At 42.7% G+C, this 20450-nt stretch overlaps 1 protein-coding gene across 8 annotated transcripts in view; it reads right to left on the reverse strand.

Moving 5' to 3' along the window:
• The window catches only part of pals2a (protein associated with LIN7 2, MAGUK p55 family member a), a 228761-nt gene that overhangs the window by 156430 nt on the left and 51881 nt on the right, over nucleotides 1-20450 (reverse strand). For 2 of the 8 annotated variants that reach the window (XM_080206837.1, XM_080206793.1), the window contains exon 1: nucleotides 20010-20092. The exons of 1 other annotated variant lie outside the window; for it this stretch is intronic. The gene's annotated coding sequence lies outside the window, so the exon portion shown is untranslated. Of the gene's footprint in view, nucleotides 1-19817; nucleotides 19964-20009; nucleotides 20151-20450 lie in introns of those variants that run through there. 5 more of the 8 variants (XM_080206845.1, XM_080206810.1, XM_080206864.1 and 2 more) reach the window with 4 other exon arrangements.

A 20450-nucleotide genomic window follows, 5' to 3' on the forward strand; every position in this document is an offset into this window, starting at 1 on the left:
TTAGTGAGAGGTTGCAAGCCCAAGATTACAGATAGTGTGACAAGAACCCAAGACCCCAGTTGAGGTCGTCATCATGTGTGCGGATCTTGGCTATCAGTTTCTGCTCAGCGATTCTGCATTGTCATGTGTTGTGAAGGCCACCTTGGAGAACACTTACCCGAAGATCAGAGGCTGAATGCTCGTGACTGCTGAAGTGTTCCCTGATTGGAAGGGAACACTCCTGCCTGGTGATTGTCGAGCAGTGTTCATTCATTCATTGTTGTAGCATCAGCATAGTCTTTCCAACATACCATGCCTCGGGACATCCTCTTCTGCAGCGTATCAGGTAGACAACGTTGGCCGAGTTGCAAGATTATGTAACTGCCGGACTTCATGAGAAAAGGGCTGTAGTTTACCTAAAATCAATTAATTCTGCTCCCCATCCACTTTTAGCTGGGGCTGACAGAAGAGAGGTGGGGACTGCAGCGCCCAGTAAAATCCAATTCAGGTTCTACGTGAATTGATGAAACTACCAGAAGTAAAAACAGTCCGATCCTGATTGCTTATTGGATTTTTGATAACACAGCAAGGATTGTAACTAGGACTTAAGCACCAATGTTAGTTTAAGCATTGAAATTATAAGTGACAACATGGCAAACATTGACAAATATTAAAGAACATTTTGTGCAGCCTGCATCTGCCAGCACATTCATGCAAAACTAACTTTGAGGCATTTTATTTATCTGATTAATACTTTCTCAGCATCACTGGCATTTCACTCATTCATTTTGAATCTTACTTTCAAGAATAAGGAACAATTAGACATATGCTTTCTGCCCTATTTTTGTGTTAGGTATGGTTATACACATGTTGGGGCATCACCTTGTGTCCTGGTCTATAAATTACTCCTACAAGTAAGATGGGAAATACAAAAGGCTCTCAGAACACACATGCAGTAACAAATTTGCTAGGAAATTACAGAGAGGTGCAAACGTAATTACAATAGGGTTCTTAATTATCCAAAATAGACTGGGATACTAATAAAAGACAGAAAGAGAAAAAAATTCCTAACCTGTGTTCAGGGAAGATTTCTATATCAGTATGCTTCCAGTCCGACAAGAAGGGGGGAACTGCTTACCTGGTTCTTGGGAATGAAGTGAGCTAAGTGTATCAACTGTCAGGAGGGGAACATTTAGGAGACTGTTTTACATATCATATGGTTTAGGTTGGTTATGGAAAAGGACAAACAACAATCCAGATTAAGAATAACTAACGAGTGGAAAGCCAACTTCAACGGACTAAAAAATGGATTAGAACCAGATCAATTTAGAATCAAAGACTGGCATCAAAAATGCAAACTGAACAGTGGGCCTCTCTTTAAAGAGGATAATTCAGGCGTAATCACGGCACATACCCATAAAGGGAAAAGATACAACAAACATATTCCAAGTTCCCTGGATGACAGAAGAGATAAAGACCAAGATGAAAAATATCACAGATGTCAGGTGGAAAATATGAGGAACCAGGCAAATGTAGAAGACTGAGGGGAAGTGAATGAAACATAGAAGAAAAAATAACAGGAGAAAAAATTCTCCTCACTTCAGTCTTAAATGGACAATCCCTTTTTTTTAACCCATGACTGCCAATTCTAGACTGGGGAACAATTTCTCCACATCTGCCCTGTCAAGACCCCTCAGGATATTATATGAATATATACTATAGTGAAAGGATGATAGGAGGAGTGGGATCAATTAGGCACCAAAAAGGGGATTTATCTATGGTGGCCAGGGTTGAAGTATTAAATTAATATTTTGTATTCATCTTTACCAAAGAAGAAAATGTTCCTAGGTGATGGTGGAACAGGAGATAATTCAGACACTTAACAGGGTTTAAAATTGATGAGGGGGTGGTATTGGGTTGGCTGATAAGGTACCAGGATTGACGGGATACATCACACATACAGAGATGAGTGAGAGTTGAAATTGTGGAGGCACTAATCATAAATTTTCCAGTATTCCTTAGATTAGAGTATGTCAGAGATCTGGAGAATTGTAATGTTACACCATTGTTCTGAAAATGGTGCATAGATAAGTTAGGCAATTACAGACCAGCAAGTTTAACTTTAGTGGTGAGGAAGCTTTTAGAAACAATAACTCAGGACAAAATTAATAATAACTTGGGCAAATTCAGGTTAATTAAGGGAAACAGTATGATCAAGAGAAAAGTGTGTTTAACTAACTTGCTGGAGATTTTAGAGCGGTACAAAGGATTGAAAATAATGCTCTTGATGTGGTGGACAAGAATTTCCAAAAGGCATTTGATACAGTGCTGAGCAGATTTGTGAACAAAGTTAGAGCTCATAGGATGGGGGGCATGGTGATGAGCACAGCTGCCTCACAGCGCTAGGGATCCAGGTTCAATTCCGGCCTCAGGTCAGTGTGTGTGGAGTTTGCATATTCCCTCCATGTCTGCGTGGGTTTCCTCTGGTGCTCTGGTCTCCCTCCACAGTCCAAAGATGTGCAGGTTAGGTTGATTGGCCACGCTAAATTGACCCTAGGAAATTCCCCCTATCAGGGGATTAGCAGGGTAAATGAGGGTTACGAATTAGGTCCTGGGTGGGTTGTGGTCAATGCAGACTCGATGGGCCGAGTGGCTTCCTTTTGCACTGCAGGGATTCTATCAGAATAAAAAGGACAGTAGCAAAATAAATTCAAAACGGGGTAAGCGACAGGAACCAGGAGTTGATAAAGGCTGTTTTTTGGACAGGAGAAAAGTTTGTAGTGGAGTTTTCCAAGGTGGTGGGACCCTTGCTCTTTTTGATATATAGTCATGAACTGGACCTCGATGTACAGGGCACAAAGTTTGAGGATGATACAAAAATTGGAAGCTTTGTGAACCGTGAGGAGGGTAATGCAGAACTTCAAAAAAGACCATTGATAATACGGTGGAAGGGACAGACAAGTGATAGATGAAGTTCAATGCAGAGAAGTGTAAATTATTCATTTTCAGGGAACAACGTGAAGCGACAATATAAAGGGTAGAATTCTAAAGCAGATGGGGGAGTAAAGGGATCTGGGTGTATATGTGCATAAGTCACTGAAGGTGGCAGGACATGTTGAGAGCAGTTAATGAAGCATACAGTACCCTAGGTTTTACTAATAGCAGTATAAAGTAAAAAAGCAAGGAGGTTATGTTAAACTTGTATAAAACATTAGTTCAGCCTTAGCTGCAGTATTGTGACTGGTTCTAGGTACCATGTGTTAGGAAAGATGTATAGACAGTGTGCAGGACAGATTCAGAGAATGGTTCCAGGGATAAGGAACTTATACAGAACAGAGAAGTTGGGACTGTTTCATTGGAAAAGAAGGTTAAGAGGAGATTCATTCAAGGTATTCAAAATCATGAAGAGTAGATAGGAAGAAACTGTTGCCATTGGTGGAAGGATCGAGAAAGAGAGGGCACAGGTTTCAAGTAATTGGCAAAAGGATGGAGACATGAGAAGAAACATTTTCATGCAGCAACTGGTTAAAACCTGGAATTTCTTGCAAGAGTGGAGGCAGGTTCAATTGAGCTATTCAAGTGGGAACTGGGTTACTATTTGAAAAGGAACAATGCGCAGGGTTTAAGGGGAGAAGACAGGGAATGACACTAAGTGAGTTATTCATTTGGAGAAACAGTGCAGACAAAATGGGCTGAATGGCCTCCTTGCAGTGCTGCAACAATTCTGTGATCATGTCTAATTGGGAGTTCATTACCACTGTAGCAGACATAAATGTGTGTTATGAAAGCATGGAAAGCACAACTTTTTATTGAAAACATCGTATCACATGTACATCATATCAGTCACATCTGCTTTCATTGTGTTTCTGCAAACAACAAACAATTTTCTTTTAAATAGTCATTTGCATCCATTCAGCATTTAAAAATTCCCAGAACAGTACGCATCAAGAATAGACCAAGCATGATCAATCCTAGTTTTGATGAAAAATTCAAATCTCTATACTTCGTGAAAGCTACAACAGTTCAAGAGCTGATTAACGTGGATAGACTTCGGAAAAATTAGTGAATTCATTCATGCACCTTTCACTCGAAAAACTAGTGGGATATTAATTTTGCTTACTTTGTCAGTTAAAGAAATAATAAAAAGCTTTAAACTCGCCTTCAGCTCAAATTATTGTCCCTACAAAACCCAACTTTTGAGTCCAGTTATTAATAAATCTTGCCAAAACTTCCCCTGACAGCTGAATACTTTAATCTCCCAATAATAAGCAACTTGAAAGAGACAGTAAGTCTAGCCAATTTGACAGCATTTCGTTTCAGGAGTAGCAGTCTATGGCAAAAAGAAATGTGTACGCAATGTACTTCAATTAATTTCTAAAATAACTACACACTGTAGGGTGCTGTGGGTGGCGGAAGAGAAGAAAATTAATGTTTCAAATCCTATTGTCAAGTGTCGTTTAAAGGGAAGTGGTGAACCTCCAGCAGCACATAATATTTGTTAAAAACAAATTTGTAAAAAAATTACATCAAAATATATCTACAACAGGAAATGTCTTTATTGGTTAAGCTACCCACCAAAATACATGTCATCCCAACATGTTGTGTATTTTCCCCATACCTCTGCTTACATTTTTCCTCAAACTCCTTTCAATCCTTCAATGTTGATCCAGCAAACCATGAAAGTGCAAACCCCTATCTTAGAAAGCAGCTTCACAGGCGTGCAAAAACAACCTCGGCACGACAAATTCATTAAAATGTCATTCTGCACAAAGGCAATCTATACACATTGTGGACAATACCAGTTTTATCATGACAGCAATTGCACTTCAAGTGCAGCTCTAATCAAACAGTGGTACAGAAGATGCAAGATTGACCTGAGCCAAGGCCGCCAATTTATTTTCCTATTTGCAGTTTATGAAAAAAGAGGGACAAGTTGCAGGTAAATTGCCAAAAAAATAAAAATTCCGGGTAAGTAGTGTAACCCAAGTATCATAGAAACACTACTGCGAAGAGTTGTAAGGAGTTCTATCGGTGTCCTGGTCAGTGAATTTTCTTTCCTCAATAATCACTTTGTTAATTAACCACTTACTCAATTTCTGATTGTGGGATCTTGGGTGTACAAATTCATCTTGGACAGTAATGCAAATCAGGCATCAGCAAATCGGCAGCTCATTTTACACCTGGCTGGGATGCAATAAAAATAATAGGCAGAGTGTAAAAGGGACTATCCATGCCTTCCCTGCTTTGCACTACTCAGCAAGATGAGTTTCTACCTCTTAGTGTATACAAATTGGCAACCACATTTCCATCCATAATGGCAAGTCTTCAGAATGATTCATTGTACAATGATTACTAAATCAGTCCTTTATTTCCAATCCACATTCCAACTATACTGTTCACCAGAAATATATTGGGGCGGCACGGTTGGCACAGTGGTTAGCACTTCTGCCTCACAGCACCAAGGATCCAGGTTTGATTCCCGGCTTGGGTCACACAGTCTGTGTGGAGTTTACACATTCTCCCTCTGTCTGCGTGGGTTTCCTCCACGTGCTCTGGTTTTCTCCCACAGTCCAATGATGTGCAGGTTAGGTAGATTAGACATGCTAAATTGCCCCTTAGTGTCAGGGGGACTAGTTAGGGTAAACGTATGGGGTTATGGAGAATAAGGCCTGGGTGGGATTATAGTTGGTGCAGACTCAATGGGCCAAATGGCCTCCTTCTGCAGTGAAGGATTCTAAGATGCAGTATCAAACTGGAAATAAAACCCTCAAAGAACAATTTTCATATCCCCAAGTTCTATACCTTAGACATACCAGTAATTGCACCTCAGCAATAAGCTTCAGAGCAAGACTAACTTTGACCCAAGAAAAAACAGACTTGCAGTTGTACGCACCCTGCTGAAGGAATTAGTTATTCTAGCATGCACGCAGCCTGCAAAATACGCAAAAATATAATTGTGGCTGTGCAGCAGCCCTACTGAACACCATGCAGCTTGTGATAAATAAAGAACAAATTCCATCTGTCCAACAGAAAACACAATTCTTCTTTTAAAATAATTAATTGGCTTCTAGCTGGATACTTTGTTCCTGAAAAATGCCTTTAGAAGGCCGATATATAATAGCACACAATGCATCTTTGTGGTTTAATAATGACAAAGAACATGCATTAATTAATAACAACTCTGATGCATCATCCAATCTTCGTCAAAAACATAGGCAATGACCCAGCTTGGTTAATGCTCAAATCATGCTTTACAGATTAAAAGGGCATCTGGTGCACCCAAAAATTGTGGAGTGGAGTGAAGAGAAAGGGGAAGAGGAAACAGAAGAGACTAATCACCTGAAGCTATTTTGACTGGCTCAAATTAGAGGTTTTTGTTTACAAGTAATTTTGGAAGCACTGCTCACAATTCGCATGACCTCAATCTCTCATTATTTCATCATCCAAATTATGGGCACGTGAAATCAGGAAATTATTTATATTGCTAACTCAATAAATACAGATGCCAGGCCTGAGTATTTTCAACATTTTCTGTTTTAATTCCAGATTTCCAACATCTGTGATACTTTGCATTTGTACTAATGAGTTTACATAATTCACTATTGAATAGCTTTATTTTCTTTGGCATGATATATAGCTGAACAATGCATTTTTAAGTATTTGATTTTGAACACAAGGAAAAGCTGGTGGATCTCAACCCATACATGGCACTTTTTTTTAATCTCCCAGATACTGAGTTTAAAATCCACTTCCCTCCCTTAGGGGGCTGAAGGGTGGGTTAATAAATTTGCTGATGACACCAAGATTGGTGGAGTAATGGATGAGGTGGAGGGCTCTTGCAGGCTGCAAAGAGACATTGATAGGATGCAGAGCTGGGCCAAAAAGTGGCAGATGGAGTTTAATCCTGATAAGTGCGAGGTGATTCATTTTGGTAGGACAAACTTGAATGTGAATTACAGGGTCAATGGCAGGGTTCTGAGAAATATAGAGGAACAGAGAGATCTTGGGGTTCATATCCACAGATCTCTGAAGGTTGCCACTCAAGTGCATAGAACCGTGAAGAAGGCTTATAATGTGTTAGTGTTTATTAACAGGGAGTTTGAGTTGAAGAGTCATGGGGTTCTGCTGCAACTATACAGGACCATGGTAAGACCACATTTTGTGTGCAGTTCTGGTCACCTCACTATAAGAAGGATGTTGGAGCATTGGAGAGAGTGCAGAGGAGATGTACCAGGATGCAGCCTGGTTTGGAGGGTAGGTCTTATGAAGTAAGGTTGAGGGAGCTGGGGCTTTTCACTTTAGAGTGGAGGGGAATGTCAGGCACTCAGAGGTTTATAAGATGATGTAGGGGATAGATAGAGTGGACGTGCAGACTCTATTTCCTTGGGTGGATGTAGCTGTTACTAGGGGGCATAACTATAAGGTTCATGGTGGGAGATATAGGAGGGATGTCCGAGGTTGATTCTTTACTCAGAGAGCGGTTGGGGTGTGGAATGCACTGCCTGCTGTGATAGTGGAGTCGGACACTTTAGGAACTTTCAAGCGGTTGTTGGATAGGCACAATGAACACACCAGAATGATTGGGAGCGGGATAGCTTGATCTTGGGTTCGAACATAGCTGGGCACAACATCGAGGGCCGAAGGGCTTGTACTGTGCTGTATTGTTCTATGTTCAAACTGAAGAAATAAAATAAAAGCTAAATACTGCAGATGCTGGAAATCTGAAATAAAATAGAAAATGCTGGAAAAACTCAGTAGATCTGGCAGCAGCTGTGACCAAGAGTCACGCAGACTTGAAATGTTTCTCTCTCTACCGATGCTGCCAAATCTGCTGAGTTTTGCCAGCTTTTTCTGTTTTTATCCCAAACTAAAGAAAGCAGAGGTGTTACTTCAAAAAGAATAGACAGTTATTCAGTCTGTGCATTTCAGCATTTTTATTGCAGTAGAACTGTGACTCATGTTATTCAATGTTTATAGCAGGAAAAGAGTATTCATTCAGCTGAATAAGCAAACCCCTGCTGAGTAATATCAATACTGAAAGATATTCTCTATCCAAAGGCCTTGAATATAATTCCACGTGGTCTATTTTTTATAAGCAGGGAAAATAAAACAGATAGGAAGACAAACTGCTTGAATTCAGATCCTCAGAGCAGAAACTCCCACTGCCACACCCAATAACTAGAGAGAAATAACCCAAAAGTGTGCTATTGAGATGACAGCTTCTCTGTTGTAATCCTGGCACATCCTCCCCTCCAGGAATATGATCTTTTGTAATTAATTAGCTTAAAACTACAGGCTTTCCTTTCAATCAATGGGAACAAAAAGACTGCAAATTATAGAATGCAAAATCTACTTAACTGCGGACTTTACCATATTCAGATCCATTTCAGGTTCACACTGCTATCCACCTGCAGAATAAAAATCCGAAGCAGATTCCTATTCTGCAGGGGAACCTCTGAAGCCCATCTTCTCGAACACCCTTCGCAGAACCCCCACTAAGCACTCCAACAGACCCCCCACCCTGTGATCTGAACCCCCTGGGAGGCAGGCCCCCCCACCGCCCCCGGCGATCAGACCCCCCCGTGGGACAGCCCACTCCCCAATCAGACCCCCTCCCAGGAGGCAGGCCCCCTCTCCGCAGAGCACACCCCCAACCTACCTGGATTGCTGCTCTCCCTCCACCATCCCTCTGACCTGCACACGTTGATGTGGAGATGCCAGCGTTGGACTGGGGTGAACACAGTGAGAAGTCTTACAACACCAAGTTAAAGTCCTGTTGGAGTTTAACCTGGTGTTGTGAGACTACTTACTGCAGTCGTCAGACAGCCGACAACACCTTCCTGACCTTCCGCTGGCGTCTGTCGGAGGAGGGGAGCGGGCTCAGATGGATCTCTGGTTGGGGGCAGGGTGGGGGTTGGGATTCTCCTCCATACACCCCTTCCCCCATATCAGAGATCCATCTGAGCCCACCCACCTCCTCTGGCAGACACCAGCGGAAGGCCAGGAAGGTGTGCAGGTCAGAAGGATGGAGGAGGGACAGCAGCAATCCAGGTAGGGTGGGGGTGTTGTCTTCCGGGGGGGGGGGGGTTGTGTTCTGATCACGGCTCACCCCCCCTCCGCGCTCTGTTTTGTTTTGTCTTTTGCGCCCAGGCGCGCTGTTTCAGGTTTTTTTTCAAATTGCACATGTGCAGTTCAGAGCTCCAATCGTTCCAGCAGCACTAAGCCACGTCCACAGCGTGGACCGGACCAGACCGGAGCCGGCAAAAAGCATACGGGCACGGTGGAACATGGATTCCAGGCTCGGATCCGTTTTACATCCGGATCTGGCACTTAGCCTCCAATTGGTAAAATCTGGCCCATTATGTAATTTTTTTATTAAATTGTCCTAAAGATTGTCATTCCTGGAACTATCTCTAATGGCTTCATATCGTTCCTAAAGTGCAGCGTCCAAAACAAATGTAGTATTCCAACAAAATAACTGGTGACTTATCCAAATTCGACTCAACTTCCTTACTTTATGCCCCCATTAATAAAGCCTAGGATACTGTATCCTAGTAGACTTAGTATTGTTCAAACTAACTGGAAATATTTTAATGCTTTCATGAGCCAGAAGTTGGGATTATAGCCGCAGATCTTGTGTAAAGATGAAGAAAAATAATTCATTGAGAATAATTGCACTCCTAAACCTCATTTATTCTTTGGTTGATTATAGGCATAATTTGTATTATTTATTGTTCTTTCTTCATGGAGATGGTGGCATAGCGGTAATGTCACTGGTCTAGTAGTATACAGGTCCAGGTTATACTCTGGGGACTGGGTGGCTGGTAGAATTTGAATTCAATTAATACATTTTGAATTGAAAGCCAGCCTCAATAATAAAATCATCATTAATTATTGTAAAAATCCATCTGGCTCACTAATGTCCTTTTGGGGAGGAAATCTGCCATCCTTTTCTGATCTGGCCTACATGAGGCTCCAAACCGACACCAATACAGTTGACTCTTAATGACCCTCTGAAATGGCCTAGCAAGCCACTCAGTCCAAGGGCAATTAGGGATGTGCAACAAATGCTGGTCTTCCCAGTACTGCCCACATCATAAGAACAAATAAACCTGTCCTAGCAATATCAATGACTTATGTACACCCAGATTCCTCTGTTCTTGCACCCACTTTAGAGCTGTGCAGTTTTCATATTATCTCTCCCTGTTCTCCAACTGAACTTCATCTGCCACTTATCAGCTCATTCCATCAATTTGTCTTGTTGAAGTTCCATACTATCCTCCTCACAATTCACAATGTTTCAAGTTTCAGATCATCCTCCGTCACATTATCTAGAATGTCATTTTTTTTTGCTTATATATCCAATTCAAACTAAGCAAAGTCCAGGCAAAAGGCGGGGAATTTTAGGCCTGTTAGTTTAACGTCTGTTGTAGGTAAAATGTTAGAATCCGTCATCAAGGAGGAAATAGCGAGGCATCTTGAGGGGAACTGCTTGATACAGCAGACGCAGCACGGTTTCCGTAAAGGGAAGTCGTGTCTGACAAATTTACTGGAGTTCTATGAGGATGTGTCTAGGGCGGTGGATAGAGGAGAGCCGGTGGATGTGGTCTTTCTGGATTTTCAGAAGGCGTTTGACAAGGTACCTCACAAGAGGTTATTACAGAAGGTCAGGGGGCATGGAGTTGGGGGTAGGGTGTTAGCGTGGATAGAGGACTGGTTGTCAAATAGGAGGCAGAGAGTGGGGGTCAACGGGTGCTATTCGGATTGGCGGATGGTGACTAGTGGAGTGCCCCAGGGGTCAGAGCTGGGGCCTCAGCTATTTACCATTTATATAGATGATCTGGAGGAGGGAACCGAGTGTAGGGTGTCGAAATTTGCTGATGACACCAAGATTAGTGGAACGGCAAATTGTGCGGAGGGTGGGGAGAGTCTGCAGAAGGATCTAGATAGGCTGGGCGAATGGGCCAGGAAATGGCAAATGGAATTTAATGTTGGCAAGTGCGAGGTGGTCCACTTTGGTAGGAATAATGGTAGGAAGGATTATTACTTACGTGGAGAAAAACTGCAGCAGGCGACGGTGCAGAGGGACCTCGGGGTCCTTGTGCACGAGTCGCAAAAACCCCGCTTGCAGGTGCAGCAGGCGGTCAGGAAGGCGAATGGGATGCTGGCCTTCATCGCGAGGGGGATTGAATATAAAAGTAGGGAGGTCTTGCTGCGGCTGTATAGGGCATTGGTGAGGCCGCAGCTGGAGTACTGTGTGCAGTTTTGGGCGCCATACTTACGCAAGGATATTTTGGCCTTGGAGGGAGTGCAGAGGAGGTTTACTAGGCTGATGCCGGAGTTGAGGGGGTTGAGCTATGAGGAGAGGCTGAATAGATTAGGCTTGTACTCGTTAGAGTTTAGAAGAATGAGGGGAGATCTCATTGAGACGAATAAGATGATGAATGGGATGGATAGGATAGAGGTGGAGAGACTCTTCCCGCTCAAAAAAGACAGTAGGACTAGGGGGCACAGCCTCAAGATAAAGGGGAGGCGGTTTAGAACGGAGTTGAGGAGGAACTTCTTCACTCAAAGGGTGGTGAATCTCTGGAATTCTCTGCCCGTTGAAGTGGTGGAGGCTGCCTCGCTAAATATTTTTAAGAAGCGGGTTGATGGGTTCTTGATAAGAGAGGGGATTAAGGGTTATGGGGAGAGGGCGGGAAAGTGGAACTGAGCCACAACAGATCAGCCATGATCTTATTGAATGGCGGGGCAGGCTCGAAGGGCTAGATGGCCTACTCCTGCTCCTATTTCTTATGTTCTTATGAATACCAAAGATGGAAGATGGAATTGAGGCAATGGTACCGACTGAGATACTTGTTCCACCTGAAAAATGTACAGTTTCCTGTCAGATGGGCAAGGTGTCAAAACAGGTTGGTCCTTAAAGAAGGTGAAAATGATAAAGTAGACTTAATACTACTCAAACAAACTGTAATTTTTTTAAAAACGTTTTTATGAGCCAGGAATTGAGATTATATTAGGAGCCGATCTTGTGTAAAGAGGAAGACAAATAATTCATTAGAATAATTTAGTTACCAAATCACATTTAGTCTTTGGCTGATTATCCTTTTGTCCAGGCTAGTCAAAGATTTCCCTCAACCACAACAAAACTTATCTTTCACTGCTAGATGCAATTCCCAACCAAGCATGGAGACCTTGAATATCTTGGGTATCAAGCAATGAGGGACAGGTAAATAGATTGATAAAGTAGATTGGTGAATGGTCTTTGATATCAGAAGGAAAAAGTGCAAGAGAACAAAATAAAGTGAATGAATAAACCAATTGGTCAAATTTATGGGGCTTGAGGGTAGTGATGGGTGCTTCACAAATCAACATGCAAGAGGGTGGAAAATTAACTGGATGTTGGAGGCAAGCAAGCAAAGGGACTGAGCAAGTCCCGAGAGATGGTCATGTGGTGTGTAAGGCAGGCTGTGTAGAAAAGGGAAAGCAGTTTAAGCACCTGAGCTATGAGGGAAAACTAAGAGCTAAATTATTTACACTGCAGAGAAAGCTCAGTAAACATTATTCAAAACTATTTAAGAATGGAAACTGAACTTCAATGATATATTCAAGATTGATAAACAAAAAAAAGCTAGGCTCTGGGAGAGACAAAGACATTTGATTTAACTACTACGTGAATCATTGTCACAATTCAGGGAGAAACAAGCAATTAAGTAAAAATTTAAGTAATGGGCAACTGAGAGCTTGCAGGATCTTTTCCTATAGAAAAGAGACAGCAATTCTAAAAGAAAAAAAACAGACAGTAAGGTTATGGGATTGGGTGGGCAGAAGAAAGTTCCCAAGCCCATCAACACACAATGCTCTTGAATAAACCCTACTTCACAATTATACAGCATCTTTGCAAAAAAGCAGGGAACAAGTCTGTCACCTCATTAAAATACCTAATAACGCAACAGAAAGAAAAATAAAATCCATGGCCCAAGTTTGAGCAATAGCATTTATTTGGCAAAATATTTTAAGGAACTCAATATTTTAAGGAAAAACGCCAAACACAAATGGAAGAAAAATTGAAGAGGTCACAAAAGACATGGGATTTGAAAGTGGAGATAAGTAATAAGCAGAAATGTTTAGAAGGAGCATTTCAGAGACCACAAAATGAAGGGTGAAGGACTTGCCATTTTAGACACAATAATAGGGACAGTTTGAAAATGCCCCACTATTCCTGGTCATCACTTCTGCCTTCCTAAATCTTTAAGAGATTCCATGGTATGGAATAAAATAATTACAGGTATATATTACATAAAATTAATATTCTACCGCACAATTTTGATGTCACCGAGAACAACATTCAGTGCAATTCAGAATAAGACTGAATACAAGAAAATGGATTTGAGGGCGGCACAGTGGTTAGCACTGCTGCCTCAAGCACCAGGAACCCAGGTCCAATTCTGGCCTCGGGTGAATGTCTGTGTGAAGTTTGCCATTCTCCTCATATCTGCGTGGGCTTCCTTGTGGTGCTCCAGTTTCCTCCCACAGTCCAAAGATGTTCCAGTTAGCTGGATTGGCCATGATAAATTGCCCCTTAGTGTCAGGGAGATTAGTAGGGTTACAGGGATGGGGCCTGGGTGGGACTAGCATCAGTGCAGGTCTGATAGGCCAAATTGTCTCCATCTGCACTGTAGGGATACTATGATTTTAAATATTTGGGAAGAACATTCTGTAACTCCATTCATTTTTTTTTAAAGAATGAAAATCATTAGTATTTCTAATGATTGATTGTATTTCCCCAGGTTGGGTTAAACTATAATCTTTCCAACATTAAATTAACCCATTTGGCATACAAACTTTATCATATGTTAGAACGAAACATTGTCTTGAAACAAATGTCATTCAACCTACTACACGTATAAACTTACACAAACTTTTAAATGACCACTATAGGATAACATTCGCACACGGATGTGAACAATCTTCCAACTCCAATACCATGGCATATGTGCAACTTTCATACATCTAGCTGAATGCTGTTCAATAGGATGTCAAAACCAAACTTATGATGATCTAGTCACCATGTTTACCACATGATACAAGAAAATGCATTATTTAATAAGTGTAACAAATAGCAAACATGATCAATTCTATGAAAACAGGTTTGATGTTTTAAAACTATCAAAACCAATAGACCACTGCCAGAGCCAGAACAACTTCAAACAGATTTTACAATCCAACTGTTCCACAAAATGAAGTCCACTGTATAAACTTTCAAAAAGGGTCATAACATCTGTTAACTAAGTGCTCTCTTTTCTGACAGAGACAGTTTGCTTCAAGTGTAGACTGTTTGTTCAGAATTGATATATTAGGAGAGGCAAGAAAAGAATCAACAAATCTCTACACATTGGCTTCTGCGCTCTTCACACTCTTGTCACTTGTCATTGCCAAGTACAGTGTCCAGACATTTAACACATCTTTGGCTCATGGCCAACATCCAGTAACACTAACAACACTCTATCCTTTCAATAGATCTATCAAGATGAAGGATGAACACACTTGGATGATGCTGTACCAAGCTTTCCATAATTACATATTTCAGCATGCAGTGTTGCCAGTCACTCATGCACCCCAACTGTTTTGCAAAACAGGCCAACTACCAACTAAACAAAACCAAGCACTTCAGTTAACATCCCCTGTGTGACTAGATTTCTCCAAGAAAATTTCTAGAGCGCTTAGATAGCGTACTTTCCAAAGGCCATTCCTGCTTTCACAGCTACACATAACAGTCCAACAGATTTAAATGTATCATCATTTAGAGGGACTCAGTGAGCGCATGAACAAAGGTGGTAACAAACTATTTTTCTTATTTTGGTGAGCAAATAGTCCTTCAGCTTCCAGGTCACTAAAAACTCAAACTATATTCAGGTTCAGAATTACAACTATATAAAACCTGAACTATACTCTGATAAACAAAGTTGCAGTCTGGCAGATTTGTAATTTCTCCTAATCAAGCAACATGGTTGATTCCTCCTTGCTCAATTAGGGACAGACAAATAGATGTCCAATGAGTGACACTCATACCCATCACTGTAACTTTAACACAATTCAGTATTATGTGGCTCTAAAAGTAAACTGCATCAATTCACTTCAAGCTTGTAGCCAATTGGTAAGTGCATTGGACAACACTGCTCTCGTGCAATCTGAAGACTTAATTATAAATTGGGCTTCTAAAAAAAAGTTTATGCACAATCTCATCAGTTCACTAATGCAATTTCCATTCTTTCAAAATAACGAATTTGTCATTTATAAAATACCCAACCAACTGGTTTGCATTGTATTTGAAGCATTAAGAGAGCACGACAGTACATAGATCATTTTATTGCCTGACTTGTCATTCCTAACCACTGCCAACTATGCAACTGTCACATAAAGGCTGTAACTTTAAATGAGACAAACTAAAATGTGCACAGACAGGGATGTCACTCTTGCACACATTCAGCATCATGCTAAAGGTGGTGGACGTGGCTGCAAGGTGACAGGGACTGGGAGCTGTATGTCCAGGGGTATCAAGTGTTTAGGAAGGATAGGCGGGAGGAAAAAGGAGGGGGCGTAGCTCTGCTGATTAAGGATAGCATCAGGGTGGTAGTAAGGGATGGTACAGGAGCCAATGAGCAGAAAGTGGAATCGTTGTGGGTGGAGATTAGGGACAGCAAAGGGAGGAAGACGCTGGTGGGTGTCGTCTATACACCCCCAAATAATGATCTGGAGGTGGGGTGGGCTGTTAACGCACAAATAAATGCGACGTGCAGGAATGGAACAGCGATAATTATGGCGGATTTCAATCTACATAGTGATTGGTCGACCCATGTTGGACACGGTGGGCTTGAGGAAGAGTTCTTGGAATGCTGCCGGGATAGTTTCCTTGAACAGTGTGTGTTGGAGCCAACAAGGGAGCGAGCTATCTTGGATCTGGTGCTATGTAATGAGGCGGGTAGAATTAGGGACCTTGTGGTGAAGGATCCTCTTGGGAAGAGTGATCATTGTATGGTGGAGTTTCTGATGCAGGCAGAGGAGGAGAAATTGGGTTCCCGGACATGTGTCCTTTGTTTGAACAGAGGGGAGTACGATAGGATGAGAGAGGAATTGGCGAATGTTGATTGGGGGAGCACGTTGGAAGGTAGGTCTGCTGAGGAACAGTGGAGGATCTTTAAGGAGATCTTTCTTGGTGCTCAGCAGAAATTTATTCCGATGGTTAAAAAGGATCGTAGGAGGAGAGATAATCAGCCGTGGATAACGAAGGAGGTAAAGGAAAGTGTTAACTTAAAAGCGGATGCATTTAGAGTAGCTAAGAGTAGTGGGCGAGAAGAGGATTGGGAGAGGTTTAAATATCAACAAAGAATGACGAAGAAGTTGATAAAGAAGGGTAGGATAAACTATGAAGCTGGGCTAGCGCTTAATATAAAAAAGGATAGTAAGAGTTTTTATAAATATATAAAAAGGAAGAGGCTGACTAGGGTGAACGTTGGACCCTTAGAGGATGAGAGGGGGGACTTAGTGGTAGGAGATGGGGAAATGGCTGAGGCCTTGAATGACGTTTTTGTTTCAGTCTTCATGAAGGAGGACGTGAATAATTTGCCGGGTGTTAGCGATGGAAAGATGGTAGGAGTGGAGGGCCTGAATGACATTATTGTTACTAGAGAGGCAGTGCTCAAAAGACTGGAAGGACAGATTGTGGACAAGTCCCCAGGACCGGATGGAATGCATCCAAGGGTTCTGAAAGAAATGGCGGAGGCGATAGTGGATGCCTTGGTGATTATTTTCCAAACGGCGCTGGATTTCGGGGAAGTGCCGGAAGATTGGAAAACGGCTAATGTTATGCCATTGTTTAAGAAGGGTGGCAGGCAAAAGGCAGGGAATTATAGGCCGGTTAGTTTAACGTCAGTTGTAGGTAAAATGTTAGAATCCGTCATCAAGGAGGAAAAAGCGAGGCATCTTGAGGAGAATTGTTTGATAGAGCAGACGCACCACGGTTTTGTTAAGGAGAAGTCGTGTCTGACAAATTTATTGGAGTTCTATGAGGATGTGTCTAGGGCGGTGGATAGAGGAGAGCCGGTGGATGTGGTCTTTCTTGATTTTCAGAAGGTGTTTGATAAGGTGCCGCACAAGAGGTTATTACAGAAGGTCAGGGGGCATGGAGTTGGGGGTAGGGTGTTAGCATGGATAGGGGATTGGCTGTCAAACAAGAGGCAGAGAGTGGGGGTCTATTCGGATTGGCGGTTGGTGACTAGTGGAGTGCCCCAAGGGTCGGTGCTGGGGCCTCAGCTATTTACCATTTATATAGATGATCTGGAGGAGGGAACCGAGTGTATGGTGTCGAAATTTGCTGATGACACCAAGATTGGTGAAATGGCAAATTGTGCGGAGGGTGTGGAAAGTCTGCAGAAGGATCTAGATAGGCTGGGCGAATGGGCCAGGAACTGGCAAATGGAATTTAATGTTGGCAAGTGTAAAGATGTCCACTTTGGTAGGAATAATGGTAGGAAGGACTAATACTTACATGGCAAAAAACTGCAGCATGCAATGGTGCAGAGGGACCTTGGGGTCCTTGTGCATGAGTCGCAAAACCCAGCCTGCAGGTGCAGCAGGCGGTCAGGAAGGCGAATGGGATGCTGGCCTTCATAGCGAGGGGGATTGAATATAAAAGTAGGGAGGTCTTGCTGCAACTGTACAGGGCACTGGTGAGGCCGCAGCTGGAGTACTGTGTGCAGTTTTGATTGCCGCACTTACGCAAGGATATTTTGGCCTTGGAGGGAGTGCAGAGGAGGTTTACTAGGCTGATACCGGAGTTGAGGGGGTTGAACTATGAGGAGAGGCTGAATAAACTAGGCTTGTACTCATTAGAGTTTAGAAGAATGAGGGGAGATCTCACTGAGACATATAAGATGATGAATGGGATGGATAGGATAGAGGTGGAGAGGCTCTTCCCGCTCAGAAAGGACAGTAGGACTAGAGGGCACAGCCTCAAGATAAAGGGGGGGCAGTTTAGAACGGAGCTGAGGAGGAACTTCTTCACTCAAAGGGTAGTGAATCTCTGGAATTCTCTGCCTGTTGAAGTGGTGGAGGCTGCCTCGCTAAATATATTTAAGACGCGGGTTGATAGGTTTTTGATAGGCAAGGGGATTAAGGGTTATGGGGAGAGGGCGGGTAGGTGGAACTGAGACACGACAGATCAGCCATGATCTTATTGAATGGCGGGGCAGGCTCGAAGGGCTAGATGGCCTACTCCTGCTCCTATTTCTTATGTTCTTACGTAATGAAAAGTTCTGGAAACAGTCAAGCTGTGTATCATCTGACAAAGAGTTCAGATAACAATTTATAAATGCAGCGAAGAAAATTTCAGCATCCCCCTTTACCCAAAAAAGGGTGTTTTTAATTATAAAGAAAACATAAATCTTCACATGCAAAACTGAGTCCGCTCCTGCACACAAGTCAACCTTTGTAAAGTGAATGTATCTTTCATTGGGAAGTGGCAACCTCAATAAAACCAACCTCCATTTATTGGACCCAATTATCAGGTGACAAAGAACAAAAGCGTCAGGTATCCCAGGCAATTCAGAGAATCAACAGTGGCTGTCATTTTCAAATCATAGCTGGCTACAGATTTGGTTACAAAAGACTTACACCTACTATTGTTGTACCATTGTCTAAAAATGGAGAAAGGTGTAGATTTAGCAATCACAGGCCAGTCAGCTTAATTTGTGGTCGGTGAATGGGTAAAAAAAAAATTGAAGGAGGATAATATTAGTTGTCATTTAGAAACACTAGAGTCTATGACTCTAGTTAAGGGCAGCCAGCATGGATACTAGGTGAAGGTCTTGCCTGACGAGCTTGGGGCCGAGGGGATGGGTGTCAATGAAATAATTCACCCGATGTAGTCTATATAGTAAGGTTTTAGCAAAGTCCCACATGGCAGACTGCGTGTTACAATGTCAGCAGTGACATTTTCAAATAGGTCTGGTCCTCAAAAATTTAAACAGGACAAACCCAAGGAAAGATAAGTTCATATCGAATTGAGCAGTCTGGGTTTCTAGAAGAGAAAGAGAAGAAGCCTCAAGAGTAATTTAACTATTGTAAAATGTGGTCATTAGTGTCATCGAATTACTGGTTAAAAAGTATTCGAGTTAAACGGCCATTCAAAGACAAAGACGAATTTTCTTTTTCACAATCTATTACATGAAACAGGACAAGGATATCATCTGTGCAGCACCACAGATTACAAACAAAACAGTGAGACATTTCACGAGTTCAGGAGAAATGTTACTATCGCTAAACAGCTGATGCAACAACACCTCACAGCAACAACAAAACCTGCAAGGTTCTCTTCACCGAAACCAGAAAGCAATTTGACTACATGTGGCCAGCCTGCAAAACAATCAAGGGGGGTTCGGATCATATTTTAGCGACAACTCTAAATACTCTATTACTGTGAAATCACAAAGACACATTCAGCAAGCACACTGGCAAAGGCATGGCCTGGCAACTTCATACAATAGGGCGAGAAGTATAAAGGCGGGCAAGACAAATTAACACCAGCGTTGGTTTTACACGTGTATAAGTCCCCTGCACACGCATTATGTCCGGGAATACAGTACAATCTATTTCCTCAATGAAGAAGCCCGCCTAGCAATTGCCATATACACCCCCTTCACTACCCTAGTGACGGACACCAGTATTACTAACTGTACATTGCACACAATGATCGCAAGACCATTAAAGAAGGCAGTTGAAACATATTCGGAAGAATCGCGATTCAGAACAGCAGACATTACCCCCAGAGACGTGCTCACAAACTTTCGTATCAGAAACACGAGCTGCGGTAATTTTTTTCCTGCTGTTTTCAATTAAAAAAAACATCGTCTTACATTCCATACATCAAAATGTAAAAGACAGGCGATGATGAGATGTCGGTTGGGGGTGGCGGGCATGAGGCGGGGGGGTGGGGGGGGGTGGTGAAAGTCGCGAGTGTGGAAAGCACTAACCTGGGCGCGAGCGGCTCCCTTTCTCGCCCGTGCGTGCGTACGCGTACGCGTGCGCGTGGCTTGTCAATAGGACGCGCGCGAACCACCCGTCCAACGGCTGAGACAATCGGCGCGTTCCAATCCGCCGCCGCTCGCGCCTCGCCTCGCGCCGGCGGCAGAATTGCACTCAGCTTCCCTTTGACAGAAGATGGCGAGGAAGCAGCGGCGCGCCGGGGCAACTGGCACAGTCACGTGGCGGCCAGCACTGAGTGCGCAGCGCGCATGCGTCAAACACTCCCGCCCCCATCCCTCCCTGGAGCAGCTGCTGCTGAGTCGGCTCCTGTTGAGCAGACTTTATAAAGTGAGGTATGTCACTGTTAGAAGTGAGGGGGTCAGTGTTTTACCTAGACACCATGCATCGGTTTACTTTTTTTAAAAAAGAAAAATGAGTTGGTGTGAGTG

The sequence above is a fragment of the Carcharhinus amblyrhynchos genome, chromosome 2 (genome assembly GCF_965287045.1).
Source record: "Carcharhinus amblyrhynchos chromosome 2, sCarAmb.v2.hapA, whole genome shotgun sequence".
NCBI classification, from domain to species: Eukaryota; Metazoa; Chordata; class Chondrichthyes; order Carcharhiniformes; family Carcharhinidae; genus Carcharhinus; species Carcharhinus amblyrhynchos.